The sequence below is a fragment of the Manduca sexta genome, chromosome 22 (genome assembly GCF_014839805.1).
Source record: "Manduca sexta isolate Smith_Timp_Sample1 chromosome 22, JHU_Msex_v1.0, whole genome shotgun sequence".
Lineage (NCBI taxonomy): Eukaryota > Metazoa > Arthropoda > Insecta > Lepidoptera > Sphingidae > Manduca > Manduca sexta.
In genome coordinates, this window is record NC_051136.1 from 1,954,267 (window position 1) to 1,980,139 (window position 25,873).

General features: G+C 36.2%; 1 protein-coding gene across 1 annotated transcript in view; it reads left to right on the forward strand.

Moving 5' to 3' along the window:
* The window catches only part of LOC115452539 (teneurin-m), a 276,231-nt gene that overhangs the window by 171,481 nt on the left and 78,877 nt on the right, over positions 1-25,873 (forward strand).

The following is a 25,873-nucleotide window of genomic DNA, read 5'->3' on the forward strand; positions in this document are numbered from 1 at the left end:
TCAGTCTCTCCTCATTGTTGACATTTGGCCGACAAACTCGGCGAGTGTAGACTCAAGGTTTATAGTGAAACGTTAACAACGATTCTAATGTATGGCATACATTATACAAATTAAGTTACCGCGCGGCTGCGGCTGTTCGGTAATGTCGGCGAATTAACGCGCGCTGATTATTGATTATAATAATTAAAATGTATTTTTTATTTTATGTTTGTGATGCTTGGAATTTGTTGTAATTGGTTTGTATATTTTAGGATTTCTTCTTTTTTATTGCTTTGAGACGAGCTTGCTGTTCGCCGGATGGTAAGCGATACGACCGCCCATAAACACAAAGTATTGCTTGGTATTCTACTGCGCTCGCCATCCTGAGACATGAGATTTTAAGTTTTATTTTGTCCAGTAGATACACTGGCTATAATGTCCTTCAAACCGGATCACAACAGTAACTACACACTGCTGCTTGGCAGTAGGAATAGACTTGCAGTGGTACATACCCAGACGGACTCTCACATATAAAAGTCCTACCTCTACAAATTTCAATTTCAAACGCTTTGCTTAATATGATTATTATACACAAACTATTCAAGTTTAGTTATAGTTTAAAAATAATTTACTACCATAATCCGTATTTGTATGTTTTCAGTTTAATAGACAAAAACATATGAGCCCATATCACAATATTTTCGCCCTTATTAATTTTACTAAGTAAAAATCCCATACACGTACAACGGCGGCTGAACCATTAATTTTATATTTCCATTTAATCAAATTTCCCCTGACGTCTCGTGACGTCGGAGACGGAACGCGCTGCATTTTGTATGACGTGCGGATTAATACGTGGACTGCATTCATCCGGGGGTCACGGGGCCAAGGATTTATGGCCCCCGGGGGTCATCGAGGCAAATTGAAAAAACTGAATACTTTTTATTAGATACGTTGGACGTGTCCTTAGGGAATGTCCCGGTTCTTGGACTTGATTAAAGATAAGAAATATAGATTTTTAAGAGTTTTTTTGGAATGTAGCATCCAAATCTAATATCCTAATATTTTTGCACTGGCTTTGATGGGTTTTAATTACGTCGCAGACCTAATTGACGGTCAAAGTGTTCGTTCCCTCAACTACAGCGTTTTAAGTTAGGTTAGGTTATTTACAATCAACGAGGTTTCATTGCCTCAATGAATCGTCGCTGCTCGCTAGAGTTATGTCGGCTTGCATTATTGGGTGAATAACTTCCGACCTCAAGACGCGATATGCCTTTCTACCACGTGTATAGTACATTTTTTACTGATCAAACCACGTTTTTTTAAGTTATTGATATAAAAACCAAATATAGATAATATACGAACCTTACACTGCTCAAACATACAACCATCAATTACTAAATTAATGAGCGACCCTAAGAATACTCGAATAACTACCCATAATCCTCTTTTAGCTTACTCGGAAGCCGTCTTTCTAATACCCTAAAAGCCTAGACTAAAGTGACCTTGGACCTATCTAGACTTGAAGCCCATCTTCAAGGCTATCAACCATACTTAATGTTAATAGCTGTCCGAAAGCTTTTAGGTACATATAAAAGAGGAACATTATAATAAAATTGAAAGTTGGAATGTAAGAAATACTTTGTCTGTCAATATTATTTTTATAGAAAGATCGGAAAGGAACGCCTGGAAGGCGTAGTTGTATTACGGTACGACAGCAGTGGTGGTGTCTAGGGTTCGATTCCCGAGTCGGGCAAAGTGATATTGGATTTCTCAGTATCACATCATGGGACGGAATAAGCACAGCATGAATAGGTGAACCAGTTGCGCCCCTGTCTACCCCTTCGAGGACTAAAGGCGTGAGTGTGTGGTAAAAGAAAGAGAGGCCCATAAACAAATCCGGTAAAAAAGCTAGACTAGTGGTAAGGAGTCAATGTCTATTATAGTTAACAACGCCTATTACCTTAAAAAAATCCAAACAAACATTGGCCGCAAACAGCCAACATTTCCAGCAACATATGTCAGGGAGCGTATTATGCGGAACAGTCGCGGAACAGGCTCCGAATAGCGCGCCAAGTTGCCCCCTCCCCTGGCCTCCCCTGTCTCTACCGACTGAATTATGCATACGTACGCCGCACATTAAACCTATACCGTGCAGATTAAATATGGACACCCTGGCTGTTACTACCAGGTGAGAATTGTGGAGACAAACGCGAAGGAATTGGTTGTGCTCCATTGTTAGATAGAAAACTCTCGCCATCCTAAGTATAAGGTGTTAAGGCTCACAATCCTAAATGCTTATATTCGCTACAATATCCTTCTAATATCAGCATACTGCTGCAATATGGTATAAATTGACAAAACTGTGGTGCCTAGATGAACTCTAGCATACAAAAAACTCTATCACAAATTATTATTAGTATCCTTTACTTAATGATTTTTTAAAACCTACAAAGTCTCCTAGTACAGTCCACAAGCTTTCATTAAAAGAACCAATAAAAAACAATACAGTTTAACCACATTCAGTATCGCAACTGTGGCTCCATAAGCGTCGGCGATAGAAATTAACTTGATAGCAAACAATTGCTAATCCAAAGTAATGGGGAGCGAATCCGAGCTGCGGCATGACGTAGCGACCTGTGTTGGTAGAGATGGGTATATAATCGATCTAAATTAATAATAATTAATTATAGATATCGATTTGTCAAATTATAGAAAATTATCAGGGATGCCTTCTAAAATGTCGCGGAAACATAAATATTGTGGAAGGTAAAACCATTGAATGGTAAATGGTCACCGTCGTCTAAAATATGGGGGTTTAAAGAAAATAGAAATACACTAATCATTTGGTTTGATCCCAAGCTTCTTATTGAAAATCAACGCTGCAATATTGCATATATTGTAGCACTGGCATAGCATTGCTTTTAAATATTAGCTGTTAAGCCCTATAACGCAAAACACAAACTACAATATTCCCAAAATGGAGCTCACTAATTCTGCTTAGCGGGCAAATAAACAATCCAGTGGTACCAAGAGGCATACCAAAGATAAATACATTAAACACTACAGTAATTCAAAGATACTGGCATACTAAAGATAGATAAATTTGTTGGCTATTCAATGAACAAAAAACGACCACTAAACGAAACTATTTTTTCCGAATGACAATTTTAAATCGATCGACTAACGAGGGAGTATTGTCTCATCCCTATCCGTCAGTGTACAGCACAAGTTTCCCACAGTGGAACGACACTCGCAGGCGCCCGCACTATCTATAAACTGTATTTTCTATTGGTCTTTCGTTTTCCATCCGGCAAACAAAGAATTCTTGAAAGCATTTACTTCGAAGGGCCTTTTTCTTATGGTATTGCGGATTGTTTTAGTTTTGCCGGCTTTGTTGTTAAGGCTTTTAGTTTTCGAGTGTGTTGTTAGTGCTGGAATCGTTCGAAACTTATTTTCAGTAAAATAGAACGTTTATGCAATGACGAGCTGGTTGCTCCCTCGATGGTATTTTATAATTTCTTATAAAAAGGAATATTCTTCACTTGCGAGACGTCATGTAGGATGCTAAGTTTATGGTCAGTCGTGGCTTGTTAGGCGAGTAACTTGCTCGTGAAGTAGAATCACCTCGTCAATAAGATACAAGTCTTGTAATTATAGGCATACAAATATGCTCAGTGTACAAGTTCTAAATTGGGTTTCTTTCTCGCGGCGGTTACAAACGATCTCAAACTTGGCTTCATAGTCGAAACTTAGATTAGAAGCTGCATATTTTCTACAAAAATGTACTCTTGTTCGCAATAATCAACTAGAATTTTAGGGTACAGACGGAAGTAACAAAGAAATATGACATCATTACATAATTAGACATCTAACACACATCCAGATTTCCATATGTAGTCAAATATCATATTCATGTTCCTTGTTATTACAATTTCAGATAGCAGTATACTACACAATGCAGTATATAATATAATATTACTGGGAATTAATATTAGATAGCAGTGGCGAAAGGTGAACTGTTCCGAAAGCCAACCCGACACTACATATAGATATTCATATGCACGCATACGGTCTGCAAATAGTTCTAATGATAATAGATTAGATAATATTCTTTATAAATTATTTATTAGGATTCGATTCTAGATAAAGGGAAGCCGACGAGAATCTTGTTATATGAGCCCTTCATCACAGCCATGATCTGCAATACACTGCCACGCATTTTCATTCAATACTATCTGACCCGACAAACGTTGTCCTGTCTTAACTATGTATGCACGCGCGCATTCTGTCGATCGCTGACAGTTATTTCAAACCACTGACAGTTATGTAAAATTAATATTGTCGTTAAGTTTTCTTAAATTTTCTAATTTTCCGCGCATTTTTTTGAATTTTTTCTTTCATAAGAACCTTCTGACAATAACAAACATAACCAAAAAATAATAATGAAATCGGTCCAGCCGTTCACGCGTGATGGCGTGACCAAGGGAAATAGGAATTCATTTTTATATATATAAATGATTTTCGGAATTGCTATACTATAAGGCATATCACATACTATCGTCTCATATATATTTCTCTGCAAGATTTACATAGTCTGGCATAGATTGACTTATTTCGTGAACGCTTCTCAATCACTTTACGATATTATGTTTGTTTAATTTGCTGCCCTTGAAATCACTTTTAAATTAAATTATATACATGTTGAGTTTTATTTGTTTATTTCTTATAAAGTACACCAACAGCGCTACATATTATATCATTTAATACAATAAAACAATAAGGTACAGCGCCTGTTACGTATGATACTAATAGATGCACATAGTATTTACCACTGACAACATAATATCTTATTAAAATCTTAAGCTTTCTTAACTCGGGCATAGATTATGGCTATAAGTTATAATATTTAATTGTTGTAATCGTAGTGTTAAGTCTGCTGGAAAACCTAATGAGCATAGCTAAAAGGAACATTTTTCAAGACTTCAACAATTCGCACTCTTAATAAAATAATGACCTATTTCAAAATTGTTAATTTGTGGCAGTCGTCGGAATACTAATTTTTATTTGCTACCTTTTTTTGAAGTTGCTATAAAATTGAGCTTATTACAGATAGGTAAAAAATGAAACCTATAGCATGAAAAAAAGGGAAAGAACGAACAGAAATTAGTTTTCAGACGACTGCCACAAATTAACAATTTTGAAATAGGTCATTATTTTATTAAAAGTGCGAATTAGTCGTAACGAGAATATAAGCCCGCATCTAATAATCTTCAGTGAAAACCTTTAAAAGATTTGCCATCGATGGTACACTAAATCTCAGTTATTTAAACAGCGGCGCCCGCATCCGAAACACTTTCTCGTTGAAACTTTTATAACAAACAGGAGTGAAGCGGGGGGTCGCGGTCCCCTGGATGGGGGACAGGTAGTTGCGCAAATGGAGCCTATCGGGATAAATGATCCCGGTTTTCGAGATTTTAAAGTTTGGGAACACACAATTTTTTTTGGGCTCTTGACAATTAAAAATGAAAATTAAACATCACAGATCTATGCTCAGTGATCTATGCATTTGACTGTTTATCTTTGCTTGTTACTTTGGGCTGACCACTGCTGGTTTTAATTTCATATAAAATTATATATTTTAGTCTAAAATCGATTAAAATAAAGCAATAACTCTTATACATAAATATTTTTTTTAATCATAATTTCGGTGCCCAACCCCCCATAACACATCTGATTACGTCCCCTTCCATTTCTCAAGTAGCTCGTTAAGGCACCTTTGTCCCTGAATTTCAAAGATAAGATACAACTCGATTGGCCCTAATTATTTATATTCTAAATTGACGCCTAAAAAATGTTCCGCCTCGTTTACTTACACCTTATTATATTTTAAAAATTCAATTCAATTCGAGTCCGGGAAAAGCTAAAAATAAGTATATATTGTCCATTGAAATAGAACTATTTTCTGGATTTGACCGTGGTTTTCATGTTATAAGTTTCTCCCGACGTTTCGAAGATTTTGCAGCCTTCGTGGTCACGGGGTCTAAGATGTTGGTCATCCGAAAAGTCATATAAGTATATTTTGTCCTTTAGATTGTTATTGTCCTGGGTCCCTCGATGAAAATCAGTGCTGAAGTATCAGTCAGGCTAATACTGCAGCAAGGAGCTAAATGAGGATTCTCATTGTTGGCACAATGGCTATTAATGTGTTAGATTTCTTTATATATTTTGTTTTTCTCTACTTTTATAGTACATACTGTTATTGTACCAATAATAAATCTTTTTTACTCTTTCTACTGCTTGAGATATTTTCGATACTTCTCACCTTCTTGGTCTATGTAGAGTATGGACTGGGAGTTCTTGAGTTCTATCCCCGAGTTGAGCAACACTGGGGTCGTCTAACATTTGCATAAACATATTTCATTAACTGTGGCAGTCCATAGAACTATAATTAATTTTCGTTCCACCTACAACTCTTAATTCAAAACATTACAATACACGGAACAAATTCTCCATTCACTCCTCAATAAATGAACGTACGTTAATTATAACAATAATAAGCTAGAAATATCCCGACAATTGTGTACATACTTATACAAAAGTGACTGAAAAAAGAACGAAACAATCGAATGAAAATCCACCGCCGGTGGTGCGCGAAACGAAATCTCTTGAAACCTCGAGCGGTACAGTCGTAGTGAAAATAAAAAAAATATGTAATGAAAGCTAGCGTTGGGGTACACTCGTGCGCGAAATCACAAAGAACGACCGCCGTGCACCCGGGAACAGTGAGGCGACTTTGTACAGGATTTGCGAGCACGGATGCAGATCGCAATTCTGAAAGGTGCGCGACTCTGTAGTGTAACTTGGTTGTACTCTTTAGTTTTACACTATTTGTTCTTGAGTTTTTAAATGTCGATGTTTTTAAATGCCATTGGTCTAAAAAAACATATTTCATTGTAAATCAACCCTTACTAAATTAATACATAAGAGCTATTCGATTCCGGTTTGAAGGACATTAATGTTAATTTTATATCATTTATCTAAGAAATCAAACCAAAAACTTGCGAAAATAAATTACCGAGATAAAAGTAGCTCATATGGTAAACAAGAACATGGTCTATGTGTACAAAATCACTCCATTTACTAACATACCAACATTTTCACAAATAATCGCTTTTATAAATTACTACGATACAAGCAGCAATGCATACGTCTATAACATCGAGCAAAGTGTTAGGGGACACGTTTTTCGTACACGGGGAACAACAGGGAGACTGAATCACGTTTCCCTGAAGGTATCAGTAAACCCGAGCAAAAAAGCTTGAGTCAGAGAAAGCACTGAAAGTTTAAGACAGTACGATTGCTTGGATAAAAAGTAAATTATTCACAATATCCTTAGTACCCTACTGTCCCTCACAACACTGTCCGCAACAGACGCGGATTCAGTGACGAGCGCGGTCATCGACTGCCCCACTTCCACAAAAGGCTATAATGCATTCGCGAAATTCTGACACGAGACTAGTGACGCGCCGCAGTCGATAGTCGACGCGTTGCGCCTCGAGCCGACACGCAGTGTTGCAGTTTGTCGACAAACGTATTGAATGAAACAAAGAATTGTTCTAGTTCATTCTAATAGGTAACTCTATTGTTTTATAATGTTAGTTTTGTTATATGCTTTGTTGTTAGTATAGAAATAGTTTTTATTTTAAATTATGTTTTAATTCTTGTATTACATACGTAAGATTGAGAAAACGGCAGCAGTAAGATTATATATCCACTTATTACTTTAACTTAAAAACTTTTTAAATGAATTTATTTTTTGCAAATATGGGTAGATTATTAGGTTGCGTATTTTATACATAACATACATCTCCGAATGGATATGCAGAGGCGCAACCAGGGCCCCCCTTGCTGTTGGCTGTGTGTTCCCATGATGTGCTGGGGGGCGAGCCTATCGCCATATCGGGCACAAATTTCAGACTCCGGGTTGATACTGAGCATAAAGACCCAAATATAACTTCGCCCGACCTGGGATTCGAAACCAGGACCTCAGCGTTGCCGTACCGTGCATGCAGTTCAACTATTCCATCGAGGCAGTCACCACCAGTATACCAGTTACAATGTATCGCGTATAATTATTCTTGTAAATATTCTCTAATATGATAATACGTTTTATCTGTAAAAAAGTTTTTAATTTACTATTATTTTGTATCTATGCATTCTATACAATCTGCTGATCCCGGAACGCGAAAATCCTTTTGTGGGTCAGTATGGCGGGTTTTAACACCTTGTAAGGTGGTCGCTATCACGGCGGATATAAAATACTATTACCAGCAATTATTCATAGTAATTATTAAAATATAAATAAATAAATCTAGAAAATAAAATATATCACCCAACAGCCCCAAGGATTTCACAATGATTAATTATAATCATACTAACTTTTGCTCGCGGTTTCACCCGCGTGAAAGAGTTTTCTCGAAATAGAAAGCCTAATATCTTCCCAGGGTCTTAAACTATCTCCATACCAAATATCATAAAAATCCGTTCTGTAGATTTTAAGAAAATCAATAACATACAAACAGACAGAAAAGGGGACTTAGTTTTATAATACGTATAAATGATTCTCTGAAAACCGTACGGTAAAATTTCCAGGCAAATAGCTAAAAACATCAATAATTACTCGGAAGCTTTCAATTTTCCTCTGTTGGTTATTAAAAATTCCGTAAATACTCGCTCAGAATGGCTGTGACGTCATTAAACTCAATTCAGATAGGTTGGTTGCACAACTATGTAATAACTACGAACATGTGTTATATCAAAATCGGTTCGTACATGCGGCGTATATAAATTAATTACCAAATAATTGGTTAATTTACAGCTTAATGAGCGAATTATAGTGTACAAACATAATTGTTTTTTAGTTAAAGCCTTGTATAGACTATACACTCCTTCGTGATAAGAATAATAAGGTACACGGTTCGAATCTAACGAAGGTATTCTTTTGAAGTCAATAGTTATTCCTTTCCTCATTTTAGTAAAGGATAATATAACATAGGGTTAATATTAAAAAAAAAAAAGTTCCAAAAATAAAGTGTACTAATGAAAAGCAGTGTCAGTAAAAGACCTAGAAGTAATGTACATAAGGTCTCATTTAGTCGATGTCCCAGCGTACTATGCCAGTATGTCAAGCACCGAACGAGCGGTGTACCTGACAGGTCACACACGAATTCTATCTGTATGTACTATGCTCTTTGTTGTTTAGTATGCCGGCGCCTAATGAGGGATGAGGGACAAAACCCGTAATGGGAGAGCGTGGTCTTGAATTCAGTGGTTAGATTTTTGCTGGTGGTTATATTTAGTATCCACCCGGGTAGCGACCACCGTTCCCATGGTAAAACCTGCCATAGGGGCCCACGTATGTGTTTCGTTCCAGGTTCGGCTTGTGTATATCTAGTTTAAGCAGGCCGGCATAATTGTGTCGATTGGCGGTCGACATTCTTTCAGCCCTACTCCGCTTATTATCCGGTGAACATAAAACACTAGTAAATCAAATAGTCTAGATTCAATCGTCTCGTTGGTATTTGAGTTTTTATTTTGATCCTAGGCCGGACTATAATATTAATTATACGACTTGGCCGTCAAGAATTGCGTTAGTAACTGATCTAGTTCGACTGGGGTTTTACAGAAACCGGGTCAAGCAGCTTTGCTGTTGCATTCCCTATAGTTAATGATATTGCTTCAGCCGCAACAAATCGCCGACCTACTTTTCCCATCCTCCACTTTCTTAATAATGGTGCGCTACGCATTCAATTCCTCTGCTATGGTGAATGTTTGTTGAAGCCGCTGATCACTTACCATCTAACCGACCGTCAGTTCGCTTGCCGTCTTTTTCCTATAAAAAGGTACAGTATTGTTTAATATGGAAACGGCAAAGTTACCGCCACTGCGCCTGATGGTAAATGGACTGAGCTACAACAGAATGTCCACTGACGAAAGATGTTACCCCTCGACAGTGGACACAATTATGCCGGCCTGTTGAAACCGGGTATGCACAGGATGATTCCGGAACGCGATACACTTTCGTGGGACACTATGGAGGGTTTTAATACCTCGTGTACACTGGTCGCTGTTCGAGTATACCTATAATTCGTCCTTTATATCTGAGAACCAAACACACATCAACAAAGTCCAGTAAATATGAATATTGCAAGGCGTTACATATTCACAGCTCGCGACTGAACTAAAGAACTATTTCTTTGAGTTGATTGACCCGGTATCGATTCAGTTGACAACTGACGGAGAAATTTTAAAGTTTTTAATTGTTCTGACGAAGTTGTTAGTTGCGTTATTTATGATGCAATTCCAGTAATGCCATGTTTCTTTGTTATAATTGAGTATACTGTGTCATTATAATGTTCTCTTTGACGTAAAAAAATCACTAGGCCATTTGGCGATCTCTTTGGGTTATAACAAATAACACATATTTGTAAAACAGTTTGAATGCTTCTTAAGTAAACATTTATTATTAGTAATTGGCCTTGACTTCAGAAAAAAAACTAAAATTAGTATAGTTCTTAAATTCTTTTAAATACAGACGATTTTTACATATTTCAGAGTGGCATAAAAACATTAAAAATAGCTTCAAACTATCCTCAATCAATTCAAAACAAAAATTACATATCAACGAAACAATAGACACATTGTAGATATCAAAGGATGTCTACAAACAATCAGATACATCGATAATAAAAACATCACGGTTGTTAATTTGTAACACGCGGAACACAAGCAAAATGTCATGGCGCGGCGCAGCATGCATTACAAATTCCATAAACTATGATACAGTTCAAAAATAGAACCGCGAGTAAATAAGGAGCCGCGGCGCAGCGCCATCCACTCGCTGCCTTGTGCATTTAATAATTCATCGATAGATCGATAAATTACGGTAGTTTGTTGCGCGGCACTATTGTACGGTTTCTGGCCACTTTGCGGGTTTAAGATATTTTCATTCGCTCATTTGGTCGTTTCGTTAATTACGATTATTTTAAGGGAATACAAGTTTTTATTCAGTAAAGCCGTATAGGTTCTGGTGCAATAAGACGCTCGCCTTAGTTCATCATGACAATACCGAGTAATTGGTCATTCGAAAATGGATACATATTTTAGTTACCAAATTGGTGTAACTTCACATAACCATTGATTTCTCGGCTTCCTTACTATCATTACAAGACTAGCAGACGAGAAAATAGTTTATTTTTATTAAAATTAATGAAGAAAATTATTGCAAGCGTCACGTCAGTAATTTGACTGTATATGATATCACTCTTGAACTACAATTTGACAAATCTTACTGCTATTGGCAAGCAGTTCCTAAACTCTATATGAGTTTTCGGGAATCGACCTGCTGCAAAGTGGTCTCACAAGATAATTACCACTAAGCTATGAACCTGCAATGAGCAATTCATCTTCACTGGTAATGATATTAATTGGCGGTCCAGACTGGCGGACTAGCCAACCGAGTAATCTTGTTAGTGATACGCACTGCTGTACATTCGATTCTCGTTCTGATACATTGGGCATCTATCTCTTTAAAGGCGTTAATCTGTTGAATTCTTAATTTATACAAGTTAATCTGCCATCTGTTACATTCTTTATTGAGGAAACCTTCAATGTCCTTGAATTTGGGCTACTATAATCTGTTTAACCTTCCCGGGAAAAAATATTTGGATTAAATAGTGTATAAGGTATATCTGTTTTATGTCAACTCTTATAATTCTATGGTGGAAAACTATAGCTTTTCACATTTGCTAGAATATGATTCAAGTATTTGAATGCGCTGTACCTCCCTGCCTATTCCTCTGGGATAGGGGTTTGCCAGTAAGCGTATGCATGTCCTTATGTATGTGTAACGATGTTAATTGTAAGCAAAGGGATTGACGGCCTTGTCCCGCGAATTATGTACAATCATGTTAATCTAAAGAGCTTTGCACGAGCGATGGCATTGAAGACGAAATGTCGTAGGTTCAAGGAAATTTGAGCATTCATACATCAAATTTTAAAGATTTTGACAATCAAAAAGAACTATCAAAAAGATAGGCTCCAAAAACCAACTTCTTAGGATTGGAATTTAAAGATATAAGTAGTTAAACCACCAACAGCTAACATTTAAAAAAGTTGTATAATTGTAAAATGTAGGTAAATATTGTTTGACTTTTCGGATGACCATCACTTTAGTCCGCTCCGTGACCACGAAGGCTGCAAAGTCTTCGACACGTTGGGAGAAAATAATAATGTAAAAAACCGCGGTAATATTCGTAAAATAGTTTTATTTTAATGTTGAAGATAGTCCTTATACATATACATAAATAAGATGACAATCCGAGGAAACGCCACATGCACCTCTTCACGAATGATCGTAGGTAACATCATTAAGATCCAATCCAGGATTCCATCCGACCCTAGCCCAATAAACGATCCATCAAAGGCCACAGAATTACAAGATTACCATCGTACAGATTACAAGATGCATTGTGCCGCAGCGGCCGTTGCACCAATAACTCCAATTATCCATGCATGCAAGCTCTAATAAGTCAAATTGAACAATGGACCGACCGCTAATTGCTTTGTTATACGGTAGTGCGACGCTTCTGTTAGGTTAACGGCTGAGAAGTATCGACAGATGATTTGGAATTATATTAGAAGGTTCTAGATTTGCAATAGGTCACCGAGAAGACGTTATTTGACAGCAGACGGTTCACACAAAATTTGAGATTGAGAAAAATATGGTAAAAGACCTATATCGATCAGAAGTAATAAGGGCTGTGTAGATGTTTCAACTTTTGCAATACAAATATAAATAGCCATAAGGAATTGTGTTTTTATTAATTCTGAAACTGATCATCGCTTTAACAACAAATTAGGTGATAGTTGCTCTTTGGTGTACAAAAATCTAAATAGTAGACAGTTTTAAACAGTCTACTCAGCACATAACAATTATAATTGTACCACACCCACAAAGCTTTTACCCCCGAAGGGGTAGGCACAGGCGTGACAAGTGCAACCACTTTTCGCCTGTCATTCTGTCCCATGATGCGATAGATGGCGAACTTATCGCCATACCGGGCACAAATTTCAACTCCGGGCTAACACTGAGTAGAAAAATGCACTGGTGCTTTTTGACTAGTTCTTCAATAAACTATAGTCGCCTTATCCTTACCAAATACACATTGTTTTATATATTTCAATATACTATACTAACACAACACAAGCTTTCTTAGAAGCTAGTATTTCCTAGTACTTTAAAATTGTGACCTAAATTCTAATGGCGACCGTTCTCTTCATATCGAGTAACACGAACGATATTCCCTACAATTCTGTCTGTTCACGAAATTCCAAGGGAATTGTTGTGGAAATGTTATATTGTTATTGTCAGTTGTCTTTTGTGTTGTAGTTTCTAGTTTAAGAAGCACTTTAATGGGAAATTGTCTATTATGTTAAAAATCCAAAAATATTCTTTTTTCGAAATGGCATTCTTATTTTAAATTTATTCGTTATCTTAATTCTCGTTATTGCTTCTTTTTATATTTTTGCAATAGTTAGGTACTGTTAGTTTTTTTGTATTAAAGAGTCCTTGACAGAAACTACTGCTCTATATATCCGTCCGTCTTATACTTTTTACGTATTTAGTTTCGCGGCGAAAAGCCGCTTAAAGCCGTAATTTCCTTAAAACTAAAATACTAAAATCTAGAAGTTAAATATAACCTCTTTCGCTTCACGGTGAGGGATAACAAGGCAGCTTACTTTATAAGTCACACAACTCGCATATTAACTACTCAATTAACTCACAAGGCCTTGTGACGCGAGGTGCCGGAATTGATTCCCAACTGGGACATTTTAAATAAATAGAATTTCGAATGCGCAGATATTTAAAAAACGTAATATTTTATCGTCTTTAAATAAATAAGGATATAGTAGATTTATCTTTTCTGAGGGATTAAAGAATTACTTAGGAAACCTCAATTTTAATACACGTGAATAAATTTGCAACTATCCAAACAATGTATTTGCCGAGGCTAAATTAACTTCCTTCTTATGCTGTACGCCTTTGCTATATTCAACATATTATAATTATTAACACAGCCTAATTGAGAGTGAAACGGACTTCGGAGACGATGGCTCGAAGATTCATAACCTAAGGGCACCTCTGACTCTTCTAGTCATGTGTATATTCATTGCGAATTATCACTTACTTGATAAACAAAAACATCGTGACGAAACCTGCATACCTGAGAAGTTCTCTATAAAAATTTTGAGGATATGCGAAGTCTACCAATCCAAACTAGCCAGCGTGATTGATAAAGGCGTAACCTCAGTAATGGAAGAGGCCCGTGCCCGTTCGTATATTTGTTAATATATGCCTTTTATAACTTAGACCAGTCATACACAAGTACAGAATGAGTAGACTGTAGGGTAAACGCACCAATTACACCCAACCGGGCGCAGCTAAATGAAATCCCTGTATATAGCTCTTAATTCCTCGTTTTAAATAACAAAAGGTTATTACAAGCGTTTTTCAGAGGCTGGCACGCCGTGGCACGACTCGCACCCTCCCATCTAATAGTGTATGAATACTGGGGTTAGGAACGCGTTTTTTTTAATAAACGTTCGTTAAAGGTTTATACAGTTTTAAGTGAACATTGTTTGGAATGAATTGTAGTTTTGGGGCTTATCGGTGTGCTTTGTTTAAAAAGTTATAGCTGTTTATATTTAATAGTTTAACGTCATTCTATGTGGTAAGTTCATGTTTCTATACATGGTTTACAGTTTTGAAAGTATTTAGCTTAAAACCAATTAAATTTACAAAGGATTAATTCACTAAAGTAAACTGTGTACTCTAGAATTTACTGAGTAATGATTAAGTTATAAGCACTTGTGTACTCGCTTCCAAGATCGCCCTAAGTAGCAACTACGTTAACTTTATCATTAAAAGGATATCAATAAAGCAAAAGCGGTCTACTTGGATGTTTATTATTCATGGAAAAAAGAAAAAAAAACAGGTAGAAAAGTTGCTTTTTCTCGCTCCGCAACAAAACTGTTTATTTATGGTTAATGAAAGTTATAGACTTGTAATGGCGGACTGCGGCTATCGACTCTTTGTTTTCGTATCGTTTTGTTTTTTTCGTTATATCTTATGAATGAATTAGTTAGAATAGTGGGAAGCTGAGAGATGTATAAATGATTACTGTATTTACAAGTGATGTTGAATATCTAGTACTTTGAAGACATATTGCATAATCTCTTAAATATTTTTACAATAAAATTAGTTATACGATAATTATGAATTATATTATAGTTACAAATTATATTTTACTTTATTGTAGTTTAGGTGTTACTATTGCTTACATCGTATTCCAATCAAAACATCTCGCCCAGCAGGTCTCCACATCCTACACTTACACGAAATGAATTTGCACCAAAGAAAATCACGAACGGAATTTCTTTTCCACGCAGCGAACACCGCAACTCCGCGTGTTGCCGACTCGAGGCAAACTTTTCACTTTTAAATTAGACGGTGACTGTACAAGAAAAAGTGGCGTTATTTATTCCAAGCAAACACACTTTTGAGCCATTAATGAAATGTGGATATTGACAGCGTTTTCCATTTATCTTTCCACACCCCCCGCCCCTAATTTAACTTCAAAACCGTGGATTCGCAAGTCACCAACAGATGTGCTTGTGACGACTTTATGTACGATATCAGTTAATTTGTTTCATTCGAAACGTTGCGGTTTAGTTTTGGTCTGTTTATTTATGAATACTGATTTATGAGGATTAATTGGATTTAGTTTCGACTTGTACTTAATTATTCTTAAGGACCCTTGAATTTTGTATTTAATATCGTTTTATTAAATACTAGCGACCCGCCCCGGCTTCGCACAGGTGCAATGCTGATACTAAATACACTACAGAAAAACTGTGAACGTTGTATATAAAAACATAGTGGCCCGCTCTGGCTTCGCACGGGTATAACATAACAAAATAACAGTATTTCTCCACTATTTTATGGATGTTATTGTACATATAAACCTTCCTCTTGAATCACTCTATCTATTAAAAAACCGCATTAAAATCCGTTGCGTAGTTTTGAAGATTTAAGCATACAAAGGGACATAGGGACAGAGAATGCGACTTTGTTTTATACTATGTAGTGATGATTATTAATGGAACTATATATGACATTATAAACTAACCAAAACAACTCAAAATCAACTTTCAAGTCTAACCACAAATCAAAGATATCAAACCGTCGGAGCTAGGGCGTCCGTCAATTCCGCCAAGTTCACAGACATGACAGGTGTACGTCGTCCGCGCGTCAGGCGGTAATTGCAGTGTACTTTATACTATGCAGCGGCATTGATCAAAAGGATTTATGAATTGTTCGATAAAATAATAGAATGGTTTGTGTTTGAAAAGACGTAACTGGTCGTAACCGTTGAACCTTAATATGTAGAGTAAAAATCGGGTTCAAACAATTTCAATTATAGTCAAAAAAGAAAACACTTCGTAAACTTAAATCAACCACGATAATGACTTTCAAATGCTGATTTATTCACTCATTCAGCACATAATCGACGTTTGATATTATTCAATTCAAGGCAACACTCTTTCTACATTTGCATCTTCAATACCAAAACTCAAACGCAAACTCCATTACCTCTCCCAAATCGAATGGAAAACAGTCACCACTAACGATTAACGTGGAAGCAAGTCGACAATTCAATGTGCATATCAATAGAGGAAAGGTGCGTGAGGCGCGGGCGGCGGACTGAGGGGAAAGGGGCGAGTAGGGTGTACTTTTGAATAAATTCGCGGGCTATCGCAAAGAGTAGGCCTGCGCATTACCATGTCAAACGACGCGATACGTGAATTTTTAAACGTAGTTGCATGTCTCGCGGGTTTCCATATATTTTTCATACGTGACCGAAATTGGTGTTTTCACCCCTTTTTTTAAGAACAATACGGATTGTGTGTTGGCTGAAACTGTTTTCATTGATGAACAAGCGACTCTACGCATGCAAATGCAATGGTTTAACTTACGGAGAGTTCCATAATGGATTGTACTGCAATACGCTCTCTACATTGATAATATTGTGAGTTATACCTGTATCGATTTTATAATCTAGCACGGGAATAATCTGCCTTCAGGTCACGAAAATCTTCGTCTATCAATATATTGTAATAATCCCAAAACACACAGCTATAGCCGAGTTGTCATCGACCCTTTCCTCGTCTCTCGATTTTCGATTAAAACGTAATTTCCCTTTTTCGCTCGATTAAAGAAACCCATCAATTCACGAAAAGAACTTCGCTATGCGTCGATAATGTTCCACATTTCTCCGACCTCGACATAGAAGTGGCTTATCTTGTATTAATTCCAAAATTCCACCATAATTACTCGTTCAAAGGTACGGCTGAGCGCAAGACGGGACCAAATTAGAAACGCGCGTTTCTTACGAATTTGAATTTAATTTCGTGTGACGTTAAGTGTATTGTCGCATGGTATGCCGGGATAAGCCGATTTCAAAAGAAACACGTGATCAGCTGGTGATTGCTCAGCCGCCCTTTGGATGTGCAATCGTATTTTAATATTGTAAAGAAAGTATTTCGCTAGATTAAACTGGAATTGTGCCGGCGCGGGCTTTGCAGAAATCTTACGAAATATAATATAAGGCTAATTGGGGCGTTGCACTCGCCCCGGGTAAAGCTGGTTGAACGCTTGAGAACAGCTCGGGGTTATCTTCCAATAAATATCCTCGTAAAATCTTTAGTGTTTTATTAAGATTTGCATGGATTAAAGTTTATAATGCACGTGTAAAAAAGATGAAGTCATGAAGCAATTAGGATCAGTAGCGGTAGCGAAGGATCTATATAACACAATTTTTGCCGGCTGCCGTGATTTATATAAAATCTAATTATCATTAGAACGATTTTGCAGATCGCATTATGCATATTATTGGAACCTATTAATTGTATCGGGTACCCTTTCGAAAAATATCGTCCTTCACCACTGTTCATTACATCATTTTGTTCTAAGGACAGCGCTACAACACACCGTTAATTGACACTTTACTTTTTAGTCTCAAGACCGAAACAAATCCCAGATATCATCAGTCTATGGTCCATAATGTATCATAACAGCAAGTCCGTTGATCACAACTCTAGCCGTCTTCTTTAATTCTTCAGCTATAACTACAATTCTCCGAGAATTATACAGGGTCATTTTGACATCGCGTTACTGAATGAAACCACATACTTATTTACTTGAAAATAACAATGCACAATAAGTTACTTGAGCCGTAGATGTAAAATAAAAAAGTGTATGTTTCGAACAAAATAAATATTAATAAAAAGTAATTTTAATTTTACGCCCCCTTAAGCCACCACTACTACTCTAAGGGAATGTTGCAGTGGCAACATCGTACTTTCAGTAAGAAATACATCCACGCACAAGCCCTATTTGAATTAAACTACGAAATGATCGAAAAATCTGAAACTAAAACCAAGATTTTTCGTGAAAGTATTATTTATTGATGGATGATTTTTTGAACAATGTCAGCAAGGGTGAAAACGAGTATGTGGTTTCATTTAGTAACGCAATCTCAAAATGACTCTGTATATCCGTATACAAACATAGCAAAACCACGTTGTTGTTAAACCATTCTGGGATCTATAAACCGAACGTATACTTTGCTCACATTACCTTATTTAATTAATACTTGGTAAATTTTTGGAGAATGGAAATTTGAACAAGCCCCTGTATTAAAAATATACAAATACCTATCAAATCAGATTATCTTGAGTAAATATTTCTAGTAAAGCAACTTTTAGCAAAGCTATGTATATTGGATCTCATAATTACTCGCAATACATTACATTACACGTTTGTTGCCTACTGAAGCAATCAAACTGATCTTATTAAATACACCAACATTTATTTATTTAAAAACCAATCTCCTTTGAATATATTTACTGACATTAATATTCCACCTCGTATGTCAGAAAGAAATAACATTTTTCGTACATTAAACAAGCAATTTAAAATTGATTATACAAAACCTCATGGAACACTCTGGAAGTTTTGATAGTCCTTGGCTTGCTCATTAGCTCGCCATAAAAGCTAATTGCGTGTTATTGAGTGCGGTAGCGGGGTTGGGTGTGCGTTGCCTCCTCATTAGGAAGGAAAAATATCTAATTTACTTTACCTCCGGTCTGTTAGTATGAAAAATCCGAGAGGAACAACCCTCGTCTTTTGAGCTATAATTGTGTGGTGCAAGTTATGGGCAACGGCGATGAATAGATACTTAAATATGTAGGTTCCGTTAATATAAGTGTTAGCTATGAAACTCAATTATAATTTGAAACTATTTGAACAGAATTTTATTTTTTCTAATTAAATATTTAAAGAGTTTTAGAATATTTCGAAAACAGTGGATATTGTTTGTTTTAAAGGCCAGAGAGTCAAGAACAAACAGGCATACGCATTACGCATATAGCGAGGCAATCAGGAACGCTCATGAAATATAGAAGCTTGTACTACCAACTAAGTGTACCAGCCATGCATATTTTCAACACACACCGACAAATCAGAAAACGGCTTAAAACTATTTATACAGGCCGGCATCGCCGTATCAATTGTTGAGGAGTAATTAGGCAATGTTCTATCTGAACTGCACTCCGCTTACCATCAGGTTGATTGCGATAACTTCTATGTGACTATGTAAAAAACTAACGCTTTTTTTACTATACGATATATTATTACCCGCGTCTACTCATAACTTGCACCGAAATCTTACCATCGTGATTAAGGCTCAGCCCTCGCCGTATTCAAGGGTCTTAAGATTTGTTAATTACTGGCAACATTAAAATTAACTGCCAGTTCGGACATTATACAAATACGACCTATTTCCCCTAAAAGTTTTTCATTAGAATTCGTGTATGTTATTATGTTTTTGCTTTATAGTTAGCAATGTGGACTTTATTTTCTTTAACTTAGCGCCTACTTGTGAATTTATCGTTCGCTTTAACGGTCAAGGAAAACATCGTGAGGAAACCTGCACATCAGAGAAGTTCTCTATAGGAATTTCGAAGGTGTGTGAAGTCTACCAATCCGCACTAGGCCAGCGTGGTGGACTAAGGCCTAATCCCTTTCAGTAGTAGAGGAGGCCCGTGCTCAGCAGTGGGCAAGTATATAATACAGGGCTGATATTATTATTATTAGCGCCTACTTTACAATGTAAACGTTTTTAATTGGATATAATATAGGACGACGAAATACAAATAGTTAAGCTCCGAAATAAATAGTAAATTACAACTCGCATTCTGTCTGATACGTTAACTGGCGGATAGTATCAACTTGAACATTGTGAAACAAGCGCTGAATAACCAGAGTAGAATCTAAATTATATACATTCAGAATAAAACTTTTTTACGGAATTTATCTCGGTTATTTATAGAGACCATGAAGGCTGTAAAGTCTTTGAAACGTCGGGAAAAAAATATAAATAACCGCCACAAAATTCGTCAAATAGTTTTATTCCAATGTCTAACATTCGCGTAAACATGAGAAATCATATATATTTACGCTGTACTATGCTCGCAATATTATTGGGTGATTTCAAGTGAACCTACCTACCTATCAATCGACAGTCAAAAAGGACCAATCAGTACAAATGTTCCTTACAAATTATTTCTCATTGGTTTATTACAATTGATACAAAGTTAAGGATTTAGGTTATTTATCAAAATCAGCTGTAAAACATTGTCATTGAATTATAATTTAGTACATACGACATATCCTAAACACGTTTATTACAGATAATTTTAACACAAATATACTCACACCTGCCCCCTATTTAATAAAAATACTTTCTCAACCAAACCGCGGGCGAACGCTAGTGTAGTAAAACATCCTTATCTCCATAGAGATTCCCTACTGTGTCTAAGTTGTGCGACGGCGTGCGTTTGACATTAAATGATTTGCTTCTGATAGAATTTGGGGCGGATTAATTTCCTCTTGTCGTATTAGCTAAGCGACATGTTTAAAGTTAGGCACTTGCGTAATAGTTAGTATAAGAGACTGCTTCGGTGGCGTAGTCGCAAATAACTACACGTTCTCTTTACTTATTGTCTTTGAAATAAACCAAAACACACATCACTTGTTCCCAAAAGCAGTAAAGGCGTAACCAATGCACGCACTTTTCGCCATTTGATTTCCATGATGTGATAGATGGCGAACCCATCGTCATTTCGGGTACAAATTCTAGACTCCATGTTTTTATTTCTTTTTTTTTAAAAAAGCTTTACGTCTATGGATGGTCTATAGGATGCCAGCCCCATAGTAAAATAAAAATGGTACAAATAATTTTCGGCTATTACAACTTCGGCTTGATATAAAATAGTTAAATTTATATTATCAGATATACAGGTAATTTGAAGTAACGAATTCATTTGTTTTACGGCTATCTATACATTTATCCGTTATCTCAAAATATAATCTCAAAAAAACACGCAAAAAAACAGCGTGACATTCGCATTACCCTAAAAAAACGTGTGTTCGCTCGTGTCTCGCAGTGCGACGTTTCACTTAACCCGGCTATCGGCCAAGCAAAGCGGTGACAAAGATAAATGACTGCCGTAATACCAGTTTAAACCTTATGCCAACGGCTTGGAAGTTTTCTGAAACGTCCCTAAAAATGTAGGCAAATATTTCTTTAATATAAATAGTGGCGTATATAAGAGTAGACGAAACTATACTTTAGTAAAGTATGATCTATGTGTACGTGGGATCGGAAAACACTTCATTTTTTGGAATGAAATATATCTTTATCTATAATAATAGTATTATCCTGGGTTCGGTAGTTAGGTCGGCCAATATATTGTTTATATTTCCTTTGTTATATATTGTACTTTACGTTCTAGAGGACTTACGCAAGGCAACTAATTGTTCTAAGACAAATGCTTTCAACATTATTCTGTGTTCAGATAATCAACGCTATAGTTCACGCTACAGCATGAAGCCGAACTATCATGGATCCATCTTAATATTTGGTTTCTTTTCTAATTTAGTTTTTTATTAATATTTGAATAGTTTATTAATTGTTACGAAAACTAAATCATTTATTTCTTTGTATAAGCATTGCGTCGACCCTACATTAGAATGGGATGAAACTAAATGAAGGATAAGAACTTTTATCAGCATGACTTAATTATAGTTGACGCCAAGACCGCTGGTTGTACTCAAGTAAATAATTTCAACGTCACGCGTTATAAGCGTTGCGTCAACCCCACATTAGACTGGGGTCTATATAAGAACTATTATCCATCGTTTATAATCCAAAAATCTACTTTAACAACCAAACACTAAGGCCGTCTGATCAGAGACTTTTCAAGTACAATTAAAATGCTAATACTTGGGAATATTCTTTTTCCAATTTAACTCGGTCCTTCGTTAATACAGCGTCGCTTATAAATTCTAATAAGGGATGAAAAATAATTTATTTATATCTTAGGCCTTGAATGTCGTGTAACTGAGCAGTGTTAACTCTTTTATGTTACACTTTTCTTTAAAATATGGTTAATTTGAATTATTTCTGGAAAAAATAATTTGTGGAAACTACGTTAAGTTTCAATCACACCTTTGTCTGAATAAAAGTAACCAAATCGAAATAAATTACCTTGACCCTCCGAAATAACAAAAATTTCTATAATTTTTTATATCAAATCAGCAGTTCCAAAAATCATCAACTAACAAAATTTGACTCTTTACTATCGCTATTGGCTTTCCGCTGTACTTATTTAAAGTAATTACTTTATCATTATTTATAAATTACATATCTTGGATTACAGTGCAGTGCCGTGCTGCATTTTGTAAATAAAATATAAGTGACTAGTTCATTTCAGTGCCAGTGTTTCTAATCAAGTTCTAAGTGGTGTTCCTTCTGTCTAGATTGTCGTATCGACTGGCTTATCTCGTTCATTTGTATAAAAATGTATAACACCTTCAACATATCACGCAGCATTAAAAAGAGAAACAACACACCTGGACAACGGAAGGGCACTGTACAAACTTATTAATTAAGGTACTTGTGAAACGTAGAATTAGTATCAGTTTCGTTATTTTTGTTTGATACACGATCATGCCGCGGCGACAGTCGGTATGTCAAAAATATGCAAGTAACTCATACACCAATATCACCAAGCAAACCAAACACTTCCACAACACCTTCGCCGCTCTCGACCGTCATATTACGCAAACCAGTGTAATGCGTCTCAGGGGCCATAAAGAAACTTCATTACAACAGTAATTACACGTTCAGCAACCGAGCATCTACCTTCGACAGGTTGATATGATTTTTTGTTTGTTTTGGTTATATTTTGTTCACTAAATTTTGTTTATTAAAGATTACTGTGGATGCGGCATTCGATGTCTCTGAATGATGAACACAGTTGCATGCAGTTTTTAAATTAACTTCGTAAATAAATGGTAATATGACGGTTTACATATGGTAAAATGTTCTAGCAAACGAACAATTTACTAGAAACACCACCCAACACGTTGAATCACAAAGTATTGTTTCGTTTCCCACTGTGCTCGCCATCCTGAGACATGAGATATTAAGTCTTATTATGTCCAGTAGTGACACTGGCTACAGTGTCGTTCAATCCAGAACACAACAGGGCCTACACACTGCTTCTTGGCGGCAGAAATAGACATTGCGGTGGTACCTACCCATGCGAAGTCTCTCATATGACCTACCACCAGTATGTTGAAAAGTGTCACGCGATTTTGGTATTTGGTAAATTTGATATTCTTAACCCCTGTCTTTCACCTCGGTACATTATTCCCATCAAAATTAAATTCCCAAACAAAGCCGCGCGCGCACCGAGTTCATTTATAATTAAACAGTGGACTTTCTTGAGCGCATTTCAAAAGCCGTCTGCTAACCCAGCTCAGCGAGTTGTCAGGAACGTGGGCATATTTGGTCACAGAGGCCCGTTTATGTCTTGCCCGATATGGCCCGGCCGTATATGGCCAACTCGGCCCAATGTGCATTCGGTCGCACAAGCCCTCTACGGGTTCAAAAAAGTTGACGTTAACGGGTTGGTTACTAGGCCGATCGGTAGAAAAATGTGTTTACTCGATTGTACTATATAAGGAAAGCTATGTTTTTGCATGTAATTTGGAATTCAAACGGTGTGAAGCTCTCGCTGGCTTTAACGGGTTAACACATTTTTAATAAGTAGTGTTTGATTTTTCTTATATATAGCACGAAACTGGATAGGTAAGATCAACAAAAATCAAAATGGACGCTAATTACAAAAAAGTGTGACGTGGTTTTTGTAATTTGTTTACTAGACTAGTTGCTGCCCGCGGCTTACCCCGCGTTAAAAGCCCTTCGAAAAGTCCCTAAATTGTAGCGATCCATAACGTAATCTACATGACTCCAGCGCTACGTATTTATAAAATCTGATTATAATGTTAAATTATCCTGGAACAAGTTATTGCGGTAAAAAGTAGCCTGTTATTTTAGGACATGGCCTATGGATGTGCATAAATTTATCCAAAATTCGTTCAGCTGTTTCTGAGTTAACTTCAAACAAACATTTAGGATTTTCACAAATACCGCATTTACATTAGTAAGACAAGATAATATTGCAAGAAACACGTTTAGAAAACAAACATAAATATAACACGATTGTTTACAATTTGTATCGCAATTTTATTAATGACAAACAAATGAATTTCCTCATGCACTATAACCATACGTACTGATATAAGTACTACACTATAAAAAATTGATTCTATAACACTATTTATCTATCGCAGAATGTAATTGTACACGCATGTTAAAAACTGACCTTCTCCATTGAGATCGAGATCAGATCGTCATTAAAGTTTTTATACAAAGAGACAACGATCAATCCTATTTATGGACACCAGACCGTATGGCACACATGCATAAATTAAAACCTATTATGCTTTTAATGCAAACATGTACGTGTGATGTAACATATCCTTGATATTTGCAAACGTTAGTAAATAAAATCAGTGTTGCCAACTTGACGGAATTCCCGCCAAATATGGTAAGTCGGAGAAAAGGAAAACGGGAAACTATATGACCTAATGTCTGACGGATATTTTAAACGGTTTAATATTATATCCATCTGTACATAAACATCGATATAAATAAATATACTTCACCAACACTTCAACCTCTACCTCTCCCTTTAGGTAAAAACACGTAAATAATAGCTACTACATAGAAAATCTCGTATCACCACACCGTAGGCTCATCACATACCTTGCAATGAACTGTTTAATATAATTATTTCTTAAGTTTACGCGAATGTTAGACATTTAAATTAAACTATTTTACGAATTTTATCGCGGTTTTAATATTTTACTTTTGCAGCCTTCATGGTCACGGGGGGGACCATGAAGGCTGCAAAGTCTTAAAATAGTTTAATTTAACTGTTTAATATATCTAAAAAAAAACTTTATTTGTCTTGATTTTAATTAACGATTTTTTATTAATATTGATGTTAAATACGTCTAAACAAAACGAGAAAATGTTGTTATATCTTAAAAACCTTTTAATCTAACCTAGATTCCTCCAAACATTAATTAGGCTTATAGAAGCTACCATTAAAACAAATATTGACCGCATCTGACTCATCTACTACTCCACCCACACACATCCAAAACTTACGAAATCCTGATCTTAATCAACAATATCCTTTTTGTACCCTCTTGGTGATGTGAAGAGAGTAAATCACATAAATCTTCTTATTGACATCTTTATTTACGTGTTGATATCTTTCCAGAATATTC